The following is a 27,692-nucleotide window of genomic DNA, read 5'->3' as shown; positions in this document are numbered from 1 at the left end:
CATAAATGGCTGGGAAATAGGTAAATACAAAGGGCGTGCTGCCCAAATTTTCGCTCGAGGGCTAAGTTTCTATTTGAACTTGTATATTTTTCGTTTGGCCAATACTAATACTATGACCATTTTCCATTTTAAAACATGATCCTTCTTCAATTGGAAACTCCAAATGTGTACTTACTCTTACCCAAATAAAGAGGAGTGGTTTAGGGTTTTCTTGGGTATTTTGACCTCCTTTTTTTTCATGAATTTCATTAAGACCTTTAGTGTATAATATCAACTTGAATATGAGATGATTTTGAACCATATAAACGATTCCGACAACAGTATTTCTTAGCCTATCTAGTTGGATTTCGACTTGTCTTTAGTTTGGTTTACGTTTGGTCTACGAAACCCTAATTATTCTTGTCCACGGGTCCAAATGTCCTCGTTTCACTTTAAAGTCTTTTTATACGTTCTACTCATCAATTGTTGAGTTTCTTTGATTTCATCTAATTGTTTGTGCTAGATGAGTTGTAATATTCTTTCTCGTTTAATCTTAGGTTTTCTCGGTGACTAAGGATAATATCCGGAAGAATATTTTGCATGTTGTTTTGCGTACATAGGTGAGTGTTCCTTGTTTGTTATGTTCTCCTTGACTTCATGACTTGTTGTTATTGTTTGATAATGTGTTAAGTGTTTCCAATGATTTCCAAAACGAATTTTCTTGGCGAGCGTGTACTTTATCGCGCTCGACCTAAATGAAACGCAAAATTTTGAACGATTTAATGATTGATACATTAGTTGTGCATGATGTAAGCCTTTTGGCTGAACTGGGCCCTGCCCTTCGTTACCGATCGACTCGAGCCAGAAGCGGACTTGGTCGGGCGATATGGTGACCCTAGGTATGAACATTGGTATACTCGAGTATTACCTTGTAGGTTGGTGGAGCCTGGCCAACGTCCAGAAGGGGGTGAATGAAATGAACGATCGAACGAGGGTTTTACTTACAAAAATGCATTTTCAAATGATTGGAGGAATAAGGGGAATGACAGGAGAACGAACGAACGAACAAATGGCTCCCTGTGAGCCCGTATCCTTTTAATGTATGTGTTATTATCGCTTTCCATTGTAAATGTTTCTTGAATTATTGATTATCGATGGTTCATGTATTGGCTTTTGTGACGACCCCACTTCTCCCTAAGGCAAACCAGAGGTTTGGCGGGTCGCCTGCCTAGCTCTCGCCAGGACTCACGCAAGGAAACCGACTAAACCCTTCCGACGTATAACTTAAACCAAAACAAAATTCGTCACCCGAACAAGCCAACCATTAAAACGACTACAATACTAAGTGTGAGGACCCGAGAATTTTTCGAATTTCTAGGCTTTATTTTATTTAATTGCACACTTTATACCTTTTCTTTATTAGAAAATTCCCCAGATAATTTTTATGAGCAAAATATAGTTTTTAAATTATTTTTCTAGTATAAGTTAGTTCATGTGGAATTAAGAGTGTATATCGAACGTGGGACCCACTAGTGCGAAAAGTTCGGAAAAATTCGGCCAACTAGGTTAAGTTTTGGATACTGGATTTAATTTACCGGGTGTTAAGAGATAAGTAGAGAATGCTAAGTGGATTGGTATAAGAGAGACAAAAGTTAGGCAAGCATTAATGAAGGTGACAAGTGTCACCATGGGATTTGGTCTTAAGTAAGACCACTATTCACCTTTTGTCCAATTGACCAAATAAATCACCAAAAATTCACCATTTTCCTCTTCATCTTGGCCGGCCCTCTCTCTCAAGAAAGGAAGAAAGAAAGCTCTCCAAGTTTGCTCCAATCTACCAAATCAACCATTTACTCTTGTTTTTGTTCCATAGAAACCCTTAAGGGAGTGTTTGTGAGTTGTTTTGTGGAGTTATTTGGAAAGCTAAGAGGACTAGTTGCCCTCTTTCTTGTCTTGCTAAGGTAAGTTGAGAAGGACCCCTCTCCTCCCTTTAATGATGTTTAATCCATGATTAGTGGTAGTATAAGATGCAATTTTATGGATTATTTCTTGATTTTGGTTGAATTGGTGAAATTTTGTAATTATTGGGGATTTTTCTGTTTTCATATGAATATGATTATGTGGTCATGTATGATGATTGGAAATGGTAATTAAGGAAGCTAGAAGGTGGAAAAAGTGGTTAATTGCAAGCAATTTCTATTTTGGAAGAAAATTGAAAAGTTAGGGTTTTAATGTTCTACATTCTGCCCGGTTTTGTAGCTCATAGTTAGAGGCCGAATTGGCCTTGAATTAAAACATGAAAGTTGTAGGGAATGATATTTTAGAGATGCCTGAAAAATTCAGGTCAATCGGAGTAGCGTAGCTTGAGAAAAGACGGAATTACCCTTGCTGCCCTGGTTTTACCCGAATTTGGGAATTGCTTCTGTAATTGGTTATTTTGGTCAGGAATGCTTCCGAATTGGTTGTTGAGGTCTTCTGATGAAATGTATCCCTTTTTCTTAGATTTCAAATGGCTTTGGAATTTCTGGATTTGGACTTAGGTAGGCTGATTTATGATGTTTGAACTAGAATGCGTTATGTGAATCTGTTTTTACGGTTCTGGTGTAGTAGATTGCATTTTTGACCTGGTTACACTCGAAACTGGGTTGAGTGACCTTCTGAAATATTGTACCCCATCTCTTAGTTTCGAAACGGTGGGTCTTGGACCTTCATCCGATAATCGTAGTGCCATTGGTGCCAATACCGCATAATGACGTCAAAAACTGTTTTTTTCCGGGTTAACACTTACTCCATTTCCGGATTTTTCTGGTTTCCTCTATTGCTTGTGTGTGCTTATGGAACCCTATTTTGGGAGTATTTGGCATTGGTTTATGACTTGTAATCGAGTCTTATTGTGCTTATTGGAATATTTTAGGGCTTGACTTTCCTTTCCGGTCATTTTCCTAGCTAAATGACTTGAATGACTTTAAGCCTAGTGAACTACTTTCAAGTACGGTTTTAAGAGTCTTCCTTTTCCATATGATTTTCATCAAAACCCTTGTTATATAAACTCTACTTGAATATATAGTGACTTTTAGTCATACAAACGATTCTTTACGATTCCGAAAGAATATTGTCTTAGCCTATCTATTTGTCTTTTGATTTGTCGTTAGTCAAATGTTTTCCGTTGGAATTCTATAAGCCTTTTGAGCTTGGTTTTGCGATTGATTTTGAAACCCTAGTTATTTTCATCCTTGGGTCCAAACAACCCTCTTTTACTTGAAAGTCATCTTTACACGCTTTACTCCTAATTAGTCAGGTTTCTTCGTTTCCCCTAAAATGTTTTGCTCGATAAACGGTAATGTGTTCTCTTGTTCAATCTTAGTTTTCACTGGTGACTAAGGGTAATATCCGGAAGGATATTTTGCACGTTATTTTGCATAACTAGTTGAGCGTTCCTTGTTTGCTATATTCCTTGACTTATTGGCTTGTTATTATTGCTTGATAATGTGTTAAGTGCTTTCAATGATTGTTAAAACGAGTTTTCTAGGCGAGTGTGTATTTGATCGCATTCGACCTAAATAAATGTGAAAGTTTCCATGATTAATGATTAAATGCTAGTTGCGCATGAATGTAAGCCATTTGGCTGAATTGGGCCCTGCCCTTCGTTACCGATCGACTCAAGCCAGAAGCGGACTCGGTCGGGCGATATGGTGACCCTGGGTAAATTTGGTATACTCGAGTATTACCTTGTAGTCCGGCCACGTCCGGATGGGTGGAGTCCGGCCAACGTCCGGAAAGGGGATGAACGAACAAAAGGATGAACGAGGGATTCTACTTACAAAAATGTGTAGACACCAAATTTTAGTGTAGTTTTATTTACTATTATTTTTATCTTTTATGTTAGTTTTTATTTACTTTTAGTCTTTTATTTTTTAAGTCATTTTAGCATAGAATTTATCAGGAAAAGAAAATCTTTCACAAAAAAATGCCTTAGTTATTTTAGATTCAAGTTCATTGTTATCAAATTAAAAAAAAAGAAAAAAAAAAAAAAAAAGAAAAAGAAAAAAAAGAAAAAAAAGGGGAAAATCACTACACAGGAAAAAAAGTTTAGCATTTTATTTTTTTATCTTTTATGCCTAGTTTTGCTTATTTTATTCTAATTTACTTAAGTTTCTATGTTTCTTTATATTTTTTTTATTATTAATTAACTGAAAAAGAAGAAAAAAAGCTGCTTCATGCACGATGCCATCTGATGGTCTTGATAGGAAGAGCCAAAATACAGCTTCAAATCTCATCCCTTGGTCTTAGGTTACGGGGGGATGCCTATATAAAGGAGGTTTTGACGGATGAAAGAAAAAACCGGGGGGGGGGGGGGGAGAGCTAAGGATAGGGCGACGGTTGAAAAGGGAAAAAGGGAAAAAGGAGAATCGAGTAGCGGCTAGGGTGGAGGGAAAAGAAAGAACGCAGCTTTGAGAAGGAAAAACAGCGAAGAACTAAGAGAGAAAAGAGTAGCGGGGAAATCTGGGCAAAAGCTACGGGAAAAGAGAGAGCTTGCGGTTGGAAAGGAAAATGGAGAGCTGGGAGGAACAAGGGCTGTAAAAAAGAGGGAGACAGAACCAAGGAAGGGCAGAAGAAAGACCGGAAGCAAAAGGAAAACATGGAGCAAGGAAAATCAGCAAGGGTCTAGGGAAAAATTGCATGGGTTTCAGAGGGTTGGTAGAGAGAAAACCCAGTAGAAGAGAGTGGGGCGGCTGAGGTCGAGAACAACGGAAGAGAGTTTCTGAGCAAGGAAGAAAGGAGATCTGGTGCTACTTCCCAAGGAGCAAAGCGACTGTTGGAATCGTTAACCTTCACTACCGCCATCATTTCAGCCCTCCATTGCCATCAGCAGATCTGTACCAAGCTTTTAACATACGCGAGTTGAAGTTGCAAAATTCACAGCAAAGGAAAAGCTAAGCTAGAAAGGGGCTGGTCGAGGAAGAGAAGGTAAAACAGACCCCGTTACCCTTTTGCAGTGATTTCCTCGCATGCTAGTTGCATTGTACAGTCTAAAGCTGCTTTCTTTAGTTGTTTATTGGTGCCTTTTTGCCGTTTGATGGTTCTGCGTTTGCCTCCATGTTGATGATGATTATTTGCTGATGATGTTGCCTAGAATTTCCTTGCCCTGCCTAGGAGTGAAGGATTTAATTGATGCCTTACCTTGTTGTAAAAAATGAATAACGCTTGCATGGGCCTGATTCGAGTGATGATTCGATTCACCTTTTGTTTCGTGGTAAGGCAATGGCGATTCATACAGAAATCCATTCTGTTTTGATGATCTGTTATGCCTAAGGAAGGCCCAACGAAAGTTGCAGCAGAAGCTGCGACTAGGCTGCGTTTTTTCTGTGTTGTTGAGTTTTTGCTTTGTGTTATTAGATTTTGTTGGGGGTAAGTATGTGAATCTGTGTTGCTAACAATGCTACTGAGGGGGTTCCTGGTTAATAAAATTGCTGCCAGCCCTCACGTGGTTTGCTGCATTTAAGCCGGATGCCTTTTGTTATGCTGTCCTCATTATCCTTTCACTTGTTTGTTTATTTGCGCAAGGAGTCGTTTTCTTGTATTTTGATGGAGTCCTGCGATTGCTCAAAAGCCTGGCTGAGGTTGGTTGGGCTTGAATTGGTGGTTTGAATCTGTTAGTATACTGATTGATGAGTTTGCTAGCTTTGACTTTAACAAAAATGAAAAAATCTATCCGATGTTGAATGCTGTGAGAATGAATGAAAGTTACGTGGGTTGAACTGCAAAGTTATAGTAGAATTTTGCCGCAGCAATGATTGATAAGAGCTGCGTTTTCCTCTTCCCTCTCCCTGTCTCAAGCTCACACATCCAAATTTGATTGATGATCTTGTGAATCTGATTGGAATGTCAAGTCTGTTGCCGAAGCTGAAAGGCTTCATCAGTTGCCGAAGCCTTCAGTTGCAGCAATCTCCTTCCATCTTGCATGAAAGTTTCATAAGAATCTGCATAATTTCCTTCTACGCTTTTGCTTGTTGGATTTGGAGTTTTGATTGATTTTGCCGCCTAGTACAAAGTTTGGATAGATGAAATAAAAGCTACTTAGAATTTGCTTATGAAATGAAAATGCAGCAGGTCTCATTGCCGAAATCTTATGCTCCTATGTTGCATGAACTTGCATGAACAACTTTCGAAAAATTGCACTTTGGCCCCCCAGGTCTCCCTTTGTTCCACTATGACCCAACCAATCGAATAATTTCCTCAATTTGGTCCTTGGCGGCTTTAATTTTACAACTTTTCATTGCTTGTTTGCTTCAATTAACTACCATGCTTGTTTCAATTGCACTTAAATCATGACTTTAGGGGCTCTATGATCAAGTGAGCTTTGTATTTGCGCATTTCTTTTAATTTTTCTCAATTAAAGTGGTACCTTGACCCTTTTATTGTTTTGAAGCTACTTTCCCTTCATTTGCTTACCATTGCGAGGGAGGTACACTCTATCCTTTATTTTTGACTTTATTTGACTCTACGTGCGTATATGTGTCTTATGTGTGCAATTGCATGACTTTAAGTGTTTATTTCATTTTCACTTTATCTATTTCTTTAGTTGCTTAGTTTTTGCTTTAATTTTAATTCAATTTTATCATTTGGGAGGCACTCGAATGCCAAAATTGTAATAGTTAGGGATTTAATTGTTTTATTCCTTCTATTTCCCCTTTTAGAGTGTAGTAGGCCTTCCCCCTAAAAATGTAATAGTTAGGACCTTAATCGCCTTATGTGTTTTGCATGCTTAGGTGCTATGTGTTTAATTGCTTTCTTAGGGTTTGGCATCTAGATATGCATGCTTATGTGTTATGTGTTATGTGAATTACGTGCTCACATGTCTACTCGCTTTAATTGTGCACATTTACTTATGTATGTATGATGGATGCAAATGCACGAAACCGTGGCTTGTCCAACGCTAGTCATGGTCTTCCCATCGAGCTCCTACAAGTCCAATGCTTGTGAGGGAGTGCTAGTGAAGGACTAGTCCAATGCTAGATCCAATAGGACCGTCCCTCGCTAGTACATTCGCATGCCTTCATCTCATGCATATCTTTATTTTCTAGGGCCTTTTTCACCATGTCGCATGACATTTTCCTTATATATGTATACCCCGTCCCCCATATTTCCCCTTATATGTATATTACTTGCCCCTTTTTGTATGATACATAACATTAGAATTGCATTTCATTCTAGAAATAGGATTAGGGTAGTGCATTTGCTTGATTAGATCAGGGAAAACCCCTTGAATATGGGATATGGACGAGTTTGGCTTTTCTAGCCTTAGCACGCTCGTATTCCCTCTATTTAAAGGGAAAATTGAGTCACGAACATTAGTCCCCCGTACCCGACATGATGCATTCCTCTAAGACATGTATATTTCTATAATTATTTTATTCTTCTCCTCTTCTTAGAGTCTCATATTTTTGCATTATTCGTGACCTCTCCAAAGAGTCACTATTGGGCATCACAACTAATGTGATTGGCACCACTCAAGCTTTGAAGAGAAATTTTGCCCCCCGATGTCCCCCTAGGTCTAGGTCTTGCATTCATATAGTGCATCCAAAAGTGATAAATTCTTTGGTTAAAACAAGAAAATCTTTGACTAAATCACGCAACTAGCCTTGGCTAGGTCGAAGGGGTGCCTTGGATTTTTATCCTTGCCTTCCCCTTCGTCAAATGTGACTCCCGAACCTTTTTCATTGGTTTGCGTAGATTTGGAGTCGTTTAAACAGGGTTTTTCCATTTTTTCTTTAAAAATTCATTTTTAGGTGATTTGGTACACCTTAACTCTATACCAAGTGGCGACTCCGATTTTTATTTCAAAAAAACCCTTTTTAAACTGTATTTTGGGTCAAATCGTCGCATTTTCGAGTCCCATCTAGACCCACTTTCTTTGTAAATCAAAAATTATTTTTTAAATCAAAAATTCACTTTTCAAACCACTTTTTTATTTATTTATTTTTCTTATAAAAAATGGGGCGCGACAAAATGTATTTTCAAACGATTGGAGGAATAAGGGGAAATGTCAGGGGAACGAACGAACAAACAAATAGCTTCATGTGAACCCGTATCCTTTTAATGTATGTGTTAATATCGCTTTCCATGGTAAATGTTTCTTGAAATATTGATGCCCTATGTTTAATGTATTGGATTGATTATTTGATTATGTGTTCGGAACCTCACTGAGCTTTTAGCTCATCCCTTTAGTTTTGTTTTCCTTAACAGGGGAAGGCACGCAAGGATGAGAGCTTGGTATAGACTAGCTTGGTCTAGTTTTTTTGTTTTTGTAACGGTTCTCGCCCTAGTGCTTGGCACGGGCTGGTTGTATGAGGAATTGAGAACCTATGTATATTCAATGGTTGAACTTCCTTTTGAGATAGAAATGTATATAAGTTTCGCTTTAAGTTTTTTATTTTTACTATATGAATTCTTGTGGTTTTATTTCGGATTTGTTTGAGTGAACGACTGAGTCCCGGCGAGAGCTGGGCAGGCGGCCGCCGAACCCTTTGGTTCACCTTAGGGGGAGGTGGGGCTGTCACACTAAGAACACATTAACTTCAGAGATAACATTACAAACCACAAAGTGAAACCATAAAATTCAAATACATTCATACAAGTCAAACAAAACTCAGGGCTTGCACTTTTCCAGCTTCAAGTGGCAATCCAAGACGAAGGGTACATAGACTGACTCAAAATAACATTCATAAAAGGTAAAGGCAGACTTCAGGTCTCTCAAATGCCAGAACCTGTTAAGGAAAACAAGTAACGTGGGGTGAGCTAAAGTTCAGCGGTGCCCAAACATTCAATCATATAAACAAATAGCGAACAATAACACCAAACTTAAATCCATCAAGTAGGAAAGCGTATAACATCACAGGGTAGGATACAGGGGCTCTCAGGAGCCATTTTTCCACGAACTTGATCAAAATTAACCGTAGTTGACCCCTCCGTCAACTTTCACTATCTAAAGTCCATGTAGATTTTTTTTTTATCTTAACACGCTCCAACCAACTTACTCCCACCGGGCCCGTTCTTCTCACGAGAGGGTTTTCGTATTACTCGAGTATACCTTTTTAAAGCCTAGTCGAGGGATTCACCCAGCGACGTCACAACAAGTGATTACCAAGTCAGGATAAGAGGCCCTCCCACCCTAAGGTGTGGTACATTCCCCTGCCTGGTAGTTGAGTTGACGAGTTCACGCTCCAGTCAACAATTGCAAGATTTTGGTACTTGAGTTAGGATAAGAGGCCCTCCCACCCTCAAGTGTAGTACATTCCCCCACTCGGTACTTAACTAGTGCAAGCAAGATATTCGAGAAAAATTTCAAGCAATTCACCACTCGAAAGGCTAGTGCGATAAAGTACACACTGCCCACTTTGATGGATCAGGAAAACCACTTTCCAATTATCACATAACAGGTCAAGAAAGCACTTTAACAAGATAAACATAGAACAAGCAAGGACACTCACCAAAAGTAAAGCTCAAAAGTCAAGCTGGGAATCGAAGTCCACGTTCTCGCTAAACCCTAAAAGACCAAGTTTTAAAACTATAAGTTTTACTATACAAGTTCTTGATTTATATATAAAAGATTATCTGGTATATAACTAGTTTATTTCCTCGAAATAAATCAACATTTTTCTTAGAATTAAAACTAGTAAAAGTGATAAAATATTTCGTATGGTTTCTTTAAAGATACTTTCTTTCTAGGGTGCAAACCAGAACCAACTTACTTCAAATAAGGTTTCTTGCCGAACAAGTTTTCTACGCCTTTCATTTAAAGTTATTAAAATCTCGTGTTTTTTGACAATTTTCCTCTAAAACAACTAGTCAGGGTCAATTTTTACGAAAAATTTAGAGTTTGGAAGTTAGTGCACTTATTTCCTAAAAGTAATAAAGCTAGTTTAAACAGAGGAAAGAATTAACTAGTTAGCAAGGTTTTAAAAGTCCCGACACTTGAATTTTAGCATTATCGTACTATACTCAATTTCTATAGCTTGATACTAGGACAAAATAATTCAACAAAGCTTGGTCAAAAAGTACTCGAATTCAAAGGACCAAAACGGTCTTCACGATTCCAATTCATTTGCACATTATAATCCAATTTGCCAATATAGCAAAATCACAAATCAAACATCAATTTCACTAGGGCTTCATCAATCATTAGCCCTAGATCTCAACAAGTTTAATTCCAATCAAAATTAAACAAAGGAAGTCCAAGGCATCCAAACAATTCCAAACCACAAGTCATTGACTTTCCAAGTGCATTTCGGCCAAATCACTTAAACAATTCCACCAAAATTTAACTCTTGTAAAAATTATTCAAATGGCCAAGAGCTTCATCAATCATTAGCTCTTGACAACAAACAATCACTTCCTACTACAATTCAACCAGAATTTCAACCCAAAACAAAAAGGAAAGTCATGGCCACTTAACTCACAAATAACTCTAGAAATTCAGGTTTTATTTTCTCTTTTTTTTTTTATATCCACGGCTCATTTCAGCTACATGCATGACTAAATAATCAGTTAACTATCAGTTTTAATCCAAAGCCAAGTTCGGCATCATCAAAAGTCACCATCCCACCAGAAATTCATCCAAGTCTTCTCGGTTGGCTTGCATGCAAGCAGATTCTGCATCCCTTCAATTTTCTTACTTACTCACGGCTGATTAACCTCATGCAAAGCATAATCATCCAGTTTTTAGTTAGCTAAACACACATCTAATCTCAGATTACCACAAATTGACCAATTAAAGCTGCAATTTCCAGCTCAAACTCTCGGCAACTCCAATTTCTTTCAAAATCAGATTTCTTGTGACTTAATTTATCATCCAACCGCACCACCCTCACATGCATGCCCATAAACAACTTCATCTACCTATAATTAACTAGTCCCAGACCAGAATTTACCTCAGCTTGAAGCTCAACCCACGCGACAAGCAGCTGCAATTTTTTTTCTCTCTCAGCTTGCTAAGGAGCTCGGTACGGCTGGACTGAGCTTGGTTAGTGCAGACTGTGGTGTTAGTTGTTGGGTTGATCACAACTGGTTGCAGATGAGAAAGGAAATGGATAGCTTGACAGTGATGAAGGAGATGAAGATAGATAACTCGCACAACTACCTCTTGCTCTCTCTCTCTCTCGGACAGTTCAGAAATGCAGCTCACCGACTCTCCCTCTCTCCCTTGCTCAAGCTTACGAACAAAATGGAGGAAGTTTGGCTCTTGGTCCTCTTCACCAGCTCACAGATGGAGTGGAGGAAGAACGGCAAGTCTCCCTCTTTTCCCTCTAGCTTACGGATAGAAAGAAATGGAAATAAAGAGCTCAGCTCTCTCCCACTTTACTCTCGGACAGTTCATGGCAGACAAAGGATATGGAAATGAGATGTTGTGGTGATTCGGGGTTGGTAGAATGGAATGCGTATAGTGGAATGTTTATAGTGAAGTGTGTCTAGTGGAGCTGAGCCGGCAATATGAATGGTGGAGCGCTGGGGTGAAAAAAAATGGAACCGGCAAGATGAAATGCTGGGATTTAAAGCTTGTCCAAGAAGGTTCCATGGCTGCATGGTTAATTTGAGATGGAGGAAGGCTATTTTGGTCTTTTAATATCTTGTTCGACCCTCCACTTAAATCCTCATTCGTAACTAATTCCAAAATTTTACCCCAAATGAAATTCGATAGCCTATTAGTATACTAATCTCGCAAAATTCAATTATCGAGATTTAACGTCTTAAGTGCAGTTGTAAGGGTCGGTTTCGTCTTAATTCTAGGTTCCCGTTGACACTTAACAATTATAAACACTTAAAATTAGCTATCGGAATTCAAAGAATTACTACAAAAGCAAATAAATTAAACTACATCAAGAAATATTATATTAGCTTGGCAAAATCAAATAATTCAATATTTTGCACAATTAAGTTGTTTGTAACATAAAAATTATTTTTACATACTTATTTAAGAGCAAATAATGGTAAAATTCATTAAAAGTCTAAAATGCAAATGCAATATGTCTATATATGTATATATATTTATTATTTTATTATTTATTTTTTTTAAGGATCTCACAGCTTTGTTGTTGAATATATGTTCGGAACCTCACTGAGCTTTTAGCTCACCCCTTTAGTTTTGTTTTCCTTAACAGGGGGATGCGAGCAAGGACGAGAGCCTAGTGTAGGTTAGCCTAGTCTAGTTTTTTTTTGTTTTGTAATGGTTCTCGCCCTAGTGCTTGGCACGGGCTGGATGTATGATGAATTGAGAACCTTTGTATATTCGATATTTGTACTTCCTTTTGAGATAGAAATGTATATAAGTTTCGCTTTAAGTTTTGGATTGTTATTTCGTTTGATCTTGTGATTTTATTTCGGATTTGATTGAGGTTCGACTGAGTCCCGGTGAGAGTTGGGCAGGCGGTCCGCCGAACCCTCTGGTTCGCCTTAGGGGAAGGTGGGGCTATCACATTTGCACATTAGAATATGAGCGTCTAACAATCATCTTTTGGCCATTTTATCAAAATTGGTAAAAATCCCTTGCGTAAAGGACATTAAGTTGAACAAATTCACAAATAATTCCTCATTGTTGAGATGGTAAATATGTTGAGGCCAAATCTTGATTTTAGAAGACTCATAGACTAATGCATCGCATTGAATTTGTTGAATTACCAATGGGAAAACAATTCAATCGATTTTTGAATAAACCATTAATTTCATTCAACCCATTTGACCAATTTATTCATCAATTTCATTCAATCCATTTTATCAATTTATTCATTTTTAGGATTGTCCAGTCATTTTGAATAAATCATCAATTTCATTCAATTCATTTGATCAGTTTACACTTTTTTAGGGTGATCTAGTCAATTTTAGCAAATCATCAATTTCATTCAACCTATTTGACTAATTAGGGTTTCAATGTCAAATTTCAAACTGGAAAACCTAATCGATTTTGAGAAAACCATCCATTATATCCAACCAATTGATCGATTGGGCTGTCGATCTATGCTTCACTGAGAAAATTTGTCAACAAATTTCAATCTCTCCAATACCAAGTTCGTCAAAGTTAAATCGATTTGTACGAATTCCTGTGTCAACCAAAACCATTCATTCATTCGGATTTGTCCTCACTCTGTTAGACGCCTCCCGCTGCTCAATTGGCCAAAATTTTCAAATTTCCTTCCAATCGAATGGCAATAAGTTGATCGGATCCATCAGGTATTGTATAGTGCATACCCTGAAGGATTGCATTTTCATGCTAGGCGAACCCTTGGCGTAAAAAGGGTCCCCCAATAGGGCATGCATCCAAATTACTTCAATATATACTAACTCGTGTCTTTTTCCTTTTCTTTCTTTTCTTTTCTTGCTTTGCCAACAACCTGTCAAGAGATGATGCTAAATAAGGTTTTCTAAAATGTCAAGTGTTTTTCAAAAATAGCTACACAAAGAAGCCCCATCGTTACACGATCACATAGCCGAGCTTCGAGAATTAGTGTAAACATGAGTACGCATCCTGAATTGTCCGATGGACCTGTAACGATATCGTCAACCAACCTGGAAAACCTGGGAGCTCAACTGAGCGAAGTTTTGAACAAATTTAACGAGCTAAGCATGGAAATGATAGCACAACGCCGCGTAATTGATCAGTTAGTCAATAGTAGCATCAGTGGTGTCCAACATGAGCCCTTACCTGCTAGTCAAACTGAACCGCAACCAATACTTTTACCCTATACTCAAACCTTTGTTACTTCACATGTCATAAATCCACCTGAAGAGGCTTTCACCTATCCCACTCTTGGCCTACCACATACCTATGCACCCACTATCCAAACCAATCCTTCTCACCCTCAAATTCCCCAAAATTATCCACCGGTTAATCTGAACATACCACTTGAACCACAAGGACCATATTACTATTCCACCGCTGAACCATTCACGCTAGACACCGCTGCCCAAGGAAAAATTGAAGTTAGGGAATCCTCCGTGCCAATCGACAAGAGTCTATTAAAAAGGTTGGACCGATTTGACGAATTCATAAGAAAGGGCCAAGGCTTGAGTAAACAAGGAGGGTTGGATTATAACGAGTTGTGTTTGTTCCTCGACATGCAATTGCCTGTGGGTTTTAAAGCACCCAAGTTTAGCAAATATGACGGAACATGCAACCCTAAGATGCATCTTTGAATGTTTGCCAACAAGTTGGGAAAGCCAGTAGATAATGAAAATTTGCCAATACGTTTATTCCCCGAAAGCTTGGAAGGCGATGCACTGGATTGGTATTCTAATTTGAAGCCTGATACGATGAGGACCAGGATGGACCGGTCAACTGCATTTGTGAGACACTATGAGTACAATTGTGAACTTGCTCCCACAAGAACCACGCTTGAAGGCACTAAAAGGAAACCATCTGAAGATTATAAGACATATGCCAAGCGATGGTGAAGACTGGCAGCTAAGGTGGAACCTCCGATGACCGAAGAGAAAATTGTTTGTACTTTCATTAAAGCTCACGACCCACCATATTTTGAGGAGATTTTTCGTATGACTGGGTATTCATTTGCAGCAATTATCAATAAGTTGAAGGAGTATGAAGAATATGTCAAAGCAGGGAAAATCGTCAATGTATCGGCTTTAAAATCACAATTGGACGCCTTGCAAGGTCAGAATAATAACAGAAGGGAACCTCAACTCAAGAAGAAAGAAGAGGAAACTACTTTTGTGTGGGGCCAAGAACCGTCTTCAAGACCCAGGTTCCAACGTTACCACACATATTCATCTCGTTACCCAAACCCACGCCCTGTTTGCCATACTACTATCAATTAGCCTCGACCTCGGCCAAATTATGCAAACCCACCTATACTACCCGTCCCAATTTTTCCACCCAACCCTCAAATTCGACATCGTCTACCTTATAATCCTAGACCTGATCCACCAAACAAACAGACCTACAACCATGCTCAAACCAATAAAATACAAAACCTCGGCCGATCTGGAACTTTTACCAACTTAGGCAGGCCCATTGACCAAATGTACGAACAACTCAAGGCCGCCTGTAAAATTGATGACATACCTCCTCCAAACTACCCTCGTCGAGGTTTCTCTGTTGGGTACGACCCTCAAGCCGCTTGTGCCTACCATTCTGGAGCGCCCGGTCGCTCGACCGGTAACTGTTGGGTACTAAAGTATAAGATTCAGGACATGATCGAAACAGGAGATATAGTGTTAAGGAGAAGAGAAGAACAAGGACCAAACACAAGTATGAATCCTTTTCCTGAACACAAGGACACCATCACGGCATTTACCCCCAATGAAGAAATTTGAAAATCCTGGAAGGGGCTAAATTTGTGAGATTCCTCCCTCTTGAAGGAAAGTTTCGATAAATTTGGGGAATTGTTTTGATTGAAGCTAATGAAAAATCGTTCATGCGTGTGTCTTTTGTTTAACTGTGTTTTTTGTAAATAGTTTTCAATCAAGTGACTTTTGAAGACACATTTCGTTTAGCAAGTAACATGATATTAAGTTTGGTTTTTTTCTTGAAATGCAATAAAATGTACAGTTTTATATGTACTGTGACTTACGCATTCTTTTTAGATGGCCCAGAATAAAACCCCCTGACCCTTTGGATATTATCATTTCGGAAATTGATGGCTGTAATCTCGATACCGCATGAATATAGGAATAGCGAGGAGGTATCCGAACATATTTCAAAGAGATTCGAAGGAGGAACTCAGATCGAATGGGAATCAAGATGAAGGAAATAAAATTAGTGGTCATTTGAATGAAAGGCAGAAAAAGGAGGCTGGTGGAAAGCACTGTCAAGAACAATAATCTTTATTTGATGAGAAGTAACCAAATGCAGTCAAAAGGAGCGACCTGTGCTTACAATAAAGGGGTCAAATCGTAACTACTCGGAAAAGAGACAGTGTGACTACTCAGAAAAGAGACAAAATGTTGAGGCAATTGTTGTCGGTGCAAGATTGGAAAGGGTTTGTTGTCAAAAAAAGAAGAAAAAGAAAATAGGAAATGAAAAAGAAAAAGGAAGAGTATTGTCCGGTGGATCACTTATGTTTCACAGATATGGATGAACAGGAGTCTTCTTCAGTCAATTAATTCAAATACACGCAAGAAATTTCGCATTAATGAAAGTTTCCTTTCAGAGTTAATGTAAGGAACGGAATAAAAGTCAGACCCTCTTCTTTTCCAATCAAGCACTCTATCACTAGTTATCCCTTTTAAGCCTTCAGAATAAAATATTTCATTTGGCAACCCCTGAGGATCGCAAACCCACACTGGGGCAAGTTTGAGTTGAAAACAGGAAAGAAAAGCCTCAAGAGGTGAAAAAGTGATAAAGAAACAAAAAAAAATGAACAAAAAAAAATCTCAATTAAAAATAAACTGGGGCAAATTTTAAAAATTTCAAAGGAATGGTAGAAGGGCGAAAGAAAAAAAATGAAAAAAAAACCTCAGTTAAGAATAAATTGGGGCAAGTTTTGATTTAACCCTAAAATAGAGTTGATGTAACAATGCGATCTCAGATCATTTAAACCACTTTTGAAATCTGCTTTCAAGCCTTAACTTTTTTTTAAGCACCCCACCTGACTCCATTACAAAAGCCGAAAGTCCTGACTTCTGTTCTTTGCAATATTTCTGTCAAGAAATTTTCTAATTAATTGGCAAGTGATGTTCATATACTGATGCCAAGAAATTTTTTAGATGTATTTCTGAATTGATTAGGTGTGAGGTTGACACTACTCATCATGTGAAACCCGTAATAACGCCTTTAAAAGAGAAAAAGGAGAAAGAAAAAAGAAAATAGGGAAAAAAAAAGAAAGAAAAAGGAAAAAATAAAAGGATGGAGGGTAATCTTGGTGAAAACCCGAAATGACGCTAAGGTAGGGTTGCACAAACAAAGCAAAGGGGACTCTGTTCATTGGGATTCCTTTTCACATTGTGATTTTTCTGTTGGCATTGAATTTCAGACGGACGATATCCAAAGGGTCAAACGAGACACTTTGTTAGAGGCCAAAGTATTTTGGTCATCAACATAGATTGCTGGATTGGTGATTCATTTCTCTAAGGTCATCTTTTTCTATCAATGCAAGTCGATGGTTATTTTCTGCATTACTTTGGTTTTTGACATTTTTGTATAAAAATTCTTTGGGTGTTGCATAGTTTCATTTGTTTCATTGGATTTTATCAAATGACAATTTCTTCGATTTATCGAAAGGTGCATATGTATAAGTTTTCATGTTAAGCTAGCATTGGAAGCTAAGGCAACCGGGATATAATTTGCGGTGCAAGGACGAGTTTTGTAGCATCGAGGAAAAAACATCAAAATACTCATGTTTACACTTTTCGCGAAAGCCATACGGATCGAATGGTGGTGGCATTATTTTGATTGTTTCACATAACAAAACTGGGAAAAATTAATTTTGTAATAAAGTCATGGAATGTCGCCCAACAATTAAACATTCAGGTTTCAAATAGAAGAAGAAGTGCGAATCAAGGCCTCAAGGAGGAGCAACAATGCCACAATGCCAAACAAATGATTGGTTGTACAAAAATTGATTCAAACTGGGGCAATTTTTTTTAAAAAATTTCAGGTAAGTATTTAAGAATTTTTTCATGCAATAACGTGTTTTGTTTTATCACCGTTAGCATCAAGTTTATCTCACTAACGTGTGTTTCATTTTTCTATCACCGTTAGCATCGAGTTTATCTCACTAACGTGTGTTTCATTTTTCTATCATCGAGTTTATCTCACTAACGTGTGTTTCATTTTTCTATCACCGTTAGCATAGAGTTTATCTCACTAACGTGTGTTTCATTTTTCTATCACCGTTAGCATCGGGTCTAACCCACTAACATGTGTTTCATTTTTCTATCACAGTTAGCATTGAGTTTATCTCACTAACGTGTGTTTCATTTTTCTATCACCGTTAGCATCGAGTTTATCTCACTAACGTGTGTTTTATTTTTCTATCACCGTTAGCATCGAGTTTATCTCACTAACGTGTGTTTCATTTTTCTATCACCGTTAGCTTCGAGTTTTTCTCACTAACGTGTGTTTCCTTTTTCTATCACCGTTAGCATCGACTTTATCTCACTAACGTGTGTTTTATTTTTCTATCACCATTAGCTTCGAGTTTATCTCACTAACGTGTGTTTTATTTTTCTATCACTGTTAGCATCAAGTCTAACCCAATAATGTGTGCTTTATTTTTCTATCACCGTTAGCATTGAGTTTATCTCACTAATGTGTGTTAACTAATTGGATAACTTAACCAATTTTGTTCCCTTAACATGCCATTTGTTTCTAAAATGTCTTAACACGACTTTTTGGATATATTTTTAATGAGTTTTGGGATGAATTTGAAGGGTTTAATAATTTTTTCTAAATTTGTAGTTTTGATTTGAATTTTTTAGGAATCTTGGGTAATTTGCTTGTTTAATTATAGCAAATAGGTTTCATTTATTTTTCGTGACTTTTATCATTTGATTTGGGATAGATTTCACCTTAAGTCCTTAATTTTAATATATTTCCTTTTAGACTCGTAATATTTGTAATAATGGTAAATTGATCTCTCGAACTTCTTTAATTCTTTCAAATGGGTCATTGTTTGTTTCAATTTGATGAATAAGGGTTGTTTAGTTCATTTGAATGCTTTGAGTGATTCAATTTCGTGTTTATTTCCATTTCATGTGATTATTTGTTAATTAAAGTGATGCCTTGACCTTTTCTTGGTTTTTGGAGGGTAAATAAATAGCTTCACTCCATTAGGGCACCAATTCATGGGAGGTACACTCTACTCCTTTATTTTTAATTTATTTGACCCTATGTGTTCCTATGTGATTTTATGTGTGTAATTGCATGCTTTTGAGTGTTTTCTTTATTTTATTTTATTTATTTACTTTATTAGTTCTAATCTTGTATTTTAATTTTATTTAATTTCAGTTATTTAAGAGGCATTAAATGCCAAAATTGTAATAGTTAGGTTTTTATTTAATTTAATTTAATTTAATTCTTTCCCCCTTTAGATTGTAGCTAGGGCACCTCAAATGTAATAGTTAGAGCTTTATTTGCTTTTTGTGTTTTGCATGCTTGTGTGTTACGTGTTACTCGCTTTCTTAGGACCTTGCATCTAGATATTGTACTTATGTGCTATGTACTATACGTGATTTATGTGTTTATTTGCTTTATCATGTTTTACATGATTTATTTGATTATAAGGATTGCATGACGTCACCACACTAGTGCAACGCTAGTTGTGGCCCTTATTCCGACACTACACTAGTCCAACGCTAGTTGTTGTGAGGACCCGAAAATTTTCTCATTTTATCTCATATTATTGGCTTATTTAAATATTTATTAACCTGTTTTCTCCGAATAATTTATTTCAACCATTTTAAATTCATTTTTATGGAACCATGTCTTATTTATACTTTTAAAACGTCTCGCTAACAAATTTAAATTTTTCGAAAGCTCGTTTATTAAGAAATAACAAATACCCATCTTCGAGATGATAGTCGATCTGAGAGTGCAATGATTTTGGAGAATTAAGGATGATCAATAGTGGACTAAGAAGAGTTAATTTAGAGATTAGATTGATTAAGTTAAATAAAGTTTTTATTACGCGTACGTCGATAATTTCTCGAAAGTCGTACCGCGCGACGAATTGGAGACTTGAGGAATTAATATTGTGAGGACTCATGTTTTATTACTAAAATAGTCATTTTTATAATTAATTACCCTACAGATAGTTAATTATATCATCGTTACATGAATTTTTTTTAAAGTTCGCCTTATCGCGCACGAATTGAAATTTCGCGTATATCGAGCCGAAATGGTTAAATGGAGATTTAAGAAAATTATTCTAGACTACTAAGAGTGAATAATTATAATGTTAAAGGAAGTACATTAGAGGTTTAGTGCACAAGTGAAACAAACCCGAGAGAAAACAGACTGGAAATCAAAAGTAACTTTGGGAACAGTCGAGGGATCACTCACTCCAATTATAGTGCTTCAAGTATTCACGTTCAACTATACTCCAGGTTTGAAGTCCAGATCTGCGATAGAAATCCAATTTGAGAACTTTGAAACACGAGTAAGATTCGAAACTTAAACGTTCCGTTCATTAAGAATCAACCAATTGAAATTCATTTGAAAGACATTCATGAAACACTTGCTCGCTTTTCAAATCGTAAGGTTTTTGTAGTATATATACTTGGAAAACAACACTTGAGTTGAAAGTACAAAGAAATACAAGTTTACATTGGCCATTATATCTTTTCCTCAAGGGTACAAGTTCATTTAGGTTTTTAACGTATAACCCTCGATAACAAAGTAGTAAAGGTGCTCGCTAGTTTAAGTGATAATCACTTAACCTTTACACAAGTTACAAGTATAGTTTTCTAGTTCTCGAGCGTAAATTCGGGCAGCATGCCCTTTGTGTTTACCTAATTTTCCAGCCATTTAGGCTTCATTATTTTTCCTCAGCCACAACCCAAAGTCACGCATATCATAATTCAGGTCAAAATCCATTCCATAGGCTCCTAATATCATAAGAATAAGAATCACAATAATAACAAGTGCAGAAATACAATCTAGCAAAAGACAGATTTGACGTGTGAATGCGGAAATAACTTATCTGGGGCTACGCTTATCAGATTAAGGCATAACCTATGCCGTTTCGAAGCTAAGACATAGGGCTACAATGTTCATGAAGGTCACCTAGTCCAGTTTCTAATGAAACTTAGTCAAATCTTCAAATTACAGAACCAAAATCTAACTCGTCGGCTATTTAACCACATTGCACTGTAATGGTCATATCTCAGGTTATAAAAGTCTGATTCAGGTGTTCTTAGAGGCATTTAAAAGCTAAGTCAGAATACTACAACTTTCATGTTTTAGAAAAAAGCTAAATCAGTACGGATCCTAGTGAAAAAACGTGATAAACTGGACAAACTGACGAAACGGACTGCTGGGGAAAAACTTAAAACAGTAAGGGTATTTTGGACTTTTCACGACCTACGTTGCTTTGATTTAGTTGAAATTTTGTAGAAACCTATAAATTACCATTCTCTACAACTTTCATTCTTTGACCTAAGGCCAATTCGGCCTCTAACATACAGCTACAAAACCGGACAGAAAGGAAGAACAATTTTCCAGAATTCTGGAATTTTCAGATTTTAATGCAATCTTCCTTAATTTCTCACTTCCAACACTACCAAAACCCCTTATATAAACTTAATTACAACATATATGCATCATACATCAAATTGGGCAGAAATTCCTCAAACCCTAGTTCATCATATAAAAAGGGGAAAACTTCCAAAACATGATAGCATCCATGATTCCACCACAAATTAAGTTACTAAGCTTACTTTAAACAAGATTGAAAGTAAAATTTAGAGAGATCATCTTCCTTACCTTGATTAGAGTTCACCAAGTGTAGCCCAAGCTTTCTCTTTCCAAAATCTCACCACAAATCACTAACTAAACACTCAAAGGTAAGTTTAATCGGTTTATTTCGTTTGATTTCTCACTTAGTAGTTTGATTCAAGAAGAAATGGAGTGTTTTCCATTGGTGTTTTTCTCTCTTGTCTCTCTCGGCCAAGCAGCAGCAAATGAAGAGGAAAGTTGTGAAATTTTGGTAATAAATAAAGAGTCCTTGTCTTGGTCAAGAAGCTCTAAGGTGGCGACACTTGTCGCCACCACTACCTTCCATTTTTCTCTTTCTTTTCCTTGCATTTCTAGCCTTAGAATTTAGTCAAGCCAGCTGCCAAGTAAGAAGATATTTGGCTCAAAATTCAATAAGCTTGTTTGGTAAGAAAAATGGTGGTCAAGTGGTGCGTTCAATCGGTAATGCGCTGGACCCGCCGGTTCGCGCCGTTTTCCTTAAAAACTCACGTACTAGGGTTTTTACTTCCCATTCACTAACCTTATATCATTGCTACTAGTCACATATTATTTCTCACTTAAAAGTCACTTTTGATCTCCAAAATTAATCCTTACTCTGTACCGAAAATTCATCCGGCGAAAAATCGTCAAAAAACCCTAATTTTGCTCTAAACTTGAAACCGAAGCGTGAAACCCTACTTTCGAGGTTCATTGGCACTTATTTTGGGGTGATTGAGTAGTAGGGCCATTATAAAGTGGTATTTGTCAGAGAAAAGGGAATTTTAAGAAAAATATAAGGAATTTGCACGGCTTCTGGCCGGATTCCCCACAAAACACTATTCACCAAAAATTTTTCCCTTTTCTACTGCCTCGGGGCGTTACAGGATTGACTAGTTGCTTTTGGGGATGTAAATAGAATTTTTTTGGAGTTGGCTATTGTGAATAGTACGCTTTTGGTTTATCTAGATTTTATTGTTTTGAAATTTCGAGTCCTGGCGCGAGCTAGGCTGGTGTCCCGCCGATACCCTAGGGTTCGCCCTTGGGAGAAGCGGAGGCGTCACAGGTGGTATCAGAGCGTCTAGGTTAGAGGACTTGGGCAATTGTGGGACATACATGATAGGCACTAGGCATATTTGATTCTTTTAAGATGAATGATATATTTAAGCTGAAATGCCGGTGAGCTAACGAATTAATGTTTGTAGGTATGGATCCGGGCAGTTCTAGTGGTACGGGACCCAGCGGCATGGGACCCAGACCGAGACATCCGAGTGCGAGGGGCCCGGAGGACCAGGTGTTGCGTAAGCGGGTGATCCGATATCGGAAGAGGCCTGGAGAGCCCTACAGTTTGTATTCCCCTTTTGGTTAGGTGTTGTACCGACCCTGTGAGTGTTACTATACGTACGACTACCCTGATGAGGTCGTCTTGGCAGTGGACGACGAGCGATGCCGCCTGAGGAGGGTTTGCGATCATTTGACTAGACCGCTAGAGGAGGCACGAGAGAGAGACTACTGGCAGGCTAGGCGCGTTAGGGACTTGGAGCGGAGTCTCCGAGATGAGGTGGAGAGGACGGACGCTTTAAGCCGTCAGTTCCATGACACACACCAGCACCTCTTCGCCTTGAAGGGGCAGCTTAGGGAGAGGGCCTGGAGTATTATGATGGATTGTGAGGTTCTATTTGATGTGGCCGCAGAGGCACCGCTACGAGCTATCTGTCCAGCGCCGATGGACGAGATTGGCACCTTGGGTTCTGCTGGGGATTGGGCTCCTAGGGGAGGCGTTTAGGGTCGCCTTATACTTTCTTTTGACTATCTGGCGGATTAATTTTGGCATGGCTAGTTTCTTTTGTTATCGGGTTGACTGACTACCTTTTTGGAGCCGGAGTGCTCATGTAAATAAGTGGTTTTGTACCGACCGGACGTCGGATAACTTGTATATTTTTTTTTGTGTGACTTTGTAAATATATGTACATATTCGAGTATACTCTTTTGCACTTATCTTTTGCGTGTCTTTTGTGCATCTGCTTTCTGCTCTTTATCTTGTTCATAGTTTGAAAAATAAGTATATGTTATATTTTGATTTAATTTTTGAATCTAAATGGACTCCGGTTAATTTCGAGGACGAAATTCTTTTAAGAGGGGAAGGTTGTGAGACCCCGGTTGGTCCTTAATTTTGATATTATGTGAATAAGGAGTATTATCGTTATTTTGCTATAAAATTTGGTTTTAAGGTTGGTGGTGATACTTTAAAATGTTATTTCATCTATATACTATGAAAACCCTAATTTGGGGTATTATCAAAACCCTAGTTTTTGTAATGAATTACAAGTTGTGCTATTACAGTAATAGGCATGCCACAATATGTTCTCATGCAGGTCAGTATCGGTTTCGATTCTTTTAGGAATGGTTAGGTAGGTTTGAGAGATAGAAAATCCCAAACTAGTCAAACCTCTAGTGTTACAATCCATTAGAAAGCTTAAGTTGGGTTTAAAACCCTAATTTTGCCAATGTTATGAAGGTTGTTGGTTAGTGGGTTCCATTATGGATAAAGTATGATTAAGTATAGGTGATTAAGAAAGGAAAGTGATTAGTGAAGCAATTAAGTGTAATTACATGTTTTGGACTAAATTAAGTTATAACCTATGGAGTTAATTGAAAGCTTTTCAAATGTTTAAGGGCAAGAGTTGATTATATACAAAGTTGGAGAGTAAGGGATAAAGAGTAAAATTGGGAGCTTTTATGTGATTGGTGGTGTTAGAAAATATCTCCCAAAGCTTTGACTAACATGTTATCATAGGATTTATAAGAGAAACAAAACAAAACAAAACTAAGATAAAAAAAGAGAGAGAGGGCCGAGAGAAAGAAAGAAAGAAAGAAAGAAAGGAGGAAAATCTCTTCCAAATCCAACTTCATCTAGCTTCCATCTTGGTCTTGGAGTTTAAGACAACATCTTGGGTACTTGATTGTTGAGGTTTTATCATCAACAAAGCTTGCTTGAAGGTAAATATCTCTCTCTTGGAAGTTAAAGATTAGTGATTAAGCTTTGAAGCCATGAAAGTGGTGTTTTGTTATGAGGATGAACTTGTGTGGTTTATGTAGTGATTATTGAGTAGTTCAATGGTTAATTTTAGTGATTTATTGCTGCTGGAATTTCGGTCAAGATAAGAAAGAATTAGGGTTTCATGCTAAACATTTTAGTTAGCTCTAATCTTGTGTTAGTGAACTTATAGTGGTTGTGTTTGATGATTGGCTTCATTTGTTTGGTGAGTGAATGGTAAAAACTGATTTGGGTTAAGAAACCCTAGGCTAAAGCAAGGAGTATTAAGCTTGGTTAAGGATTAACTTGGTTAGGGTTTGGTTAATAAGTTGTTAGAATAAGTTCATTGGTGCAATTGAAGTAAGGTTAGGGATTATGGTTAGTGTTTGGGAATTTTATGATGTCTTAGAGGGAAAGTTTCGAACCATTAGTAGGTCTTTTAGAAGATGGTATATATGTTTTTCTTTGGTATGAATTTGGTTAGAAAATTTGCATGAGAATCATAGAACGGACCATGCGGTTGCGGCGCGCAAAACCGGCAAATCTGGAAATACAGGGCAGTCCAAAAATCCGAAATTGAGTTCCGTTTTTCTTTATGCTTCGTGCTGATTCAGAAGTTTCTCAAAACATGAAAGTTGTAGCCTCTTAAGTCCTGAATATACCTTCAAAATTTAAGGTCAAACGGATCAGTGTAGCCTGAGTTATAGCGAAAATACTTGCACCTGTTTTGTACACTGGATTGTGTTACGTTTCTGAATTTTGCTTCTGACCATGCTCTGTCCGTTTTGATAACGTGCGAACTGGGTTTTAATTCCTTCATAAGAAATGTAGATCTTGGTCTTATCTTCGAAACGGTATAAAGTTCATTCCAATCCGAGTTCCATAGCTCCAGTTATGACCAAAACAAGATCGGTTGTCAGAACTGCCTTCGAATTTGGACAGTTCTGACAGGGATGTTTGGACCCGTTTTTCCCCATACTCTGTATTGATTCAGCCTTTGGTCCAAACATGAAAGTTATAGCCTTATGAATGCGCTTTCTAACGCCTCTGGAATTTCTTGATTCCGATTTCTAAGTCGTGAGTTACGGTCTTTCAAACAGGGCCTGTTTGGTAACCCGAAATGAAATGGCTGGAACTATTTTGTGCGTTTTTGACCAATACCTATTGAGATCTGGGTTGAGATGTCTAAATAAAAGTTGTAGCCCTTCCTTGTAGCTTCGAGACGGTGTCTCACCCACCTTGATCCAACATTCCTAGCCTAACTTTTGATCAAAACGGTTTGGGATGGCAAATCTGGCCGTTTCCGTTTCCGTTTCCGTGTCCGTCTCCATTTCCGTGTGCCGTTTCCGCACTTGCATGTGCCAATTTTGCCGTTTTACTTGAGTTATGCATATTAGTGGCCGTTTGTGATATATTGTGATGAAATCTTCTATTTCAGACGGTGACGGGCTAGACGGTGCCGGTGGGGCCTACTAGCTGTATACGTGACGTGATCCTTGCATTTTTGCTATACGTACTTTTGGAGTAAGTATTCAGGCCGTTTATGTGTATAAACTGCTTATGTGTTTTGATGTGAATAAAAGGGGGACTTAGGCGAGGGTGTACTTTATCACACTGGATCTAAACCCTAGTTTGTACCTATGTTTCTTTATGAGATGTGTATACATGAATTATTTTGGATTTGAACCCCTTGAGCTTGTAGCTCGGGGTGACGTTTGTGAGTTGGGTTGACGTTTGTAAGTTGGGATTGATCTTCCGACCTAGATGGACTATTCGAGCCGGTCAGGGTTTGGTCGAAGCCAGTCCAACTTAGTCTGAAGTCACCAAGTTTGTGAATCCGGTTCACCGAGAATGTGAACCAAGTTTGTGACCCGAGCTTGTGACTCAAGCTCAAGTTTGTGGTTTAGTTCGCTCGAGCAAGTTTGTGAGGTGACTGGCCAGTGAGGGTGATAAGGTGTCAGGTGGGAGTACAAGTGGAGTTCTACGGACCTTATTTGTGGTCGATGGAGTGTCGACAGGAGGTCACGCATGGCAAACGACTTGGCTTTTGAGCCAACCTGTATCCTTCATTTGTATTGTTACTTTTGCACTTGACTTGACATTTTGTGAAATAGTTGTTTATCTAAATGTGCAATTTACGATTTTACACCTGTTTACTTACTAAGCACATAGCTTACCCCGTTTCCACTGTTTTCCTTAGCAGGGGACGACACGGGGAACTCCTTGGCACATTCACTAGTATAGTTAGGTTTGTTTGTAATAGTTGGACAATTAAGATGGTTGTTTTTGTTTTGGTGGTTTGTATAAGGACCCTCCTTAGGGTCTACTTTCTGCTAGTTGTTATCACAACGTAATATAGTGGATTGACTAGTTGCTTTTGGGGATGTAAATAGAATTTTTTTGGAGTTGGCTATTGTGAATAGTACGCTTTTGGTTTATCTACATTTTATTGTTTTGAAATTTCGAGTCCTGGCGCGAGTTAGGCATGCGTCCCGCCGATATCCTAGGGTTCACCCTTGGGAGAAGCGGGGGCATCACAGGTGGTATCAGAGCGCCTAGGTTAGAGGACTTGGGCAATTGTGGGACATACGTGATAGGCACTGGGCATATTTGATTCTTTTAAGTTGAATGATATATTTAAGCTGAAATGTCGGTGAGCTAACGAATTAATGTTTGTAGGTATGAATCCGGGCAGTTCTAGTGGTACGGGACCCAGCGGCATGGGCCCGGGACCGAGACCTCCGAGTGCGAGGGGTCCGGAGGACCGGGTGTTGCGTAAGCGGGTGATCCGATATCTAAGAGGCCTGGAGAGCCCTACAGTTTGTATTCCCCATTTGGTCAGGTGTTGTACCGACCTTGTGAGTGTTACTATACGTACGGCTACCCTGATGAGGTCGTCTTGGCAGTGGACGACGAGCGATGCCGCCTGACGAGGGTTTGCGATCATTTGACTAGACAGCTAGAGGAGGCACGAGAGAGAGACTACTGGCAGGCTAGGCGCGTTAGGGACTTGGAGCGGAGTCTCCGAGATGAGGTGGAGAGGACGGACGCTTTACGCCGTCAGCTCCATGACACACACCAGCACCTCTTCGCCTTGAAGGGGCAGCTTAGGGAAAGGGCCCGGAGTATTATGATGGATTGTGAGGTTCTATTTGATGTGTCCGCAGAGGCACCGCCACGAGCTATCGTTCCAGCGCCGATGGACGAGATTGACACCTTGGGTTCTGTTGGGGATTGGGCTCCTAGGGGAGGCGTTTAGGGTCGCCTTATACTTTC

Source organism: Coffea eugenioides, chromosome 1 (genome assembly GCF_003713205.1).
Source record: "Coffea eugenioides isolate CCC68of chromosome 1, Ceug_1.0, whole genome shotgun sequence".
Lineage (NCBI taxonomy): Eukaryota > Viridiplantae > Streptophyta > Magnoliopsida > Gentianales > Rubiaceae > Coffea > Coffea eugenioides.
The sequence above is the reverse complement of the archived record's forward strand: the minus strand, read 5'-3'. Positions refer to the sequence as shown.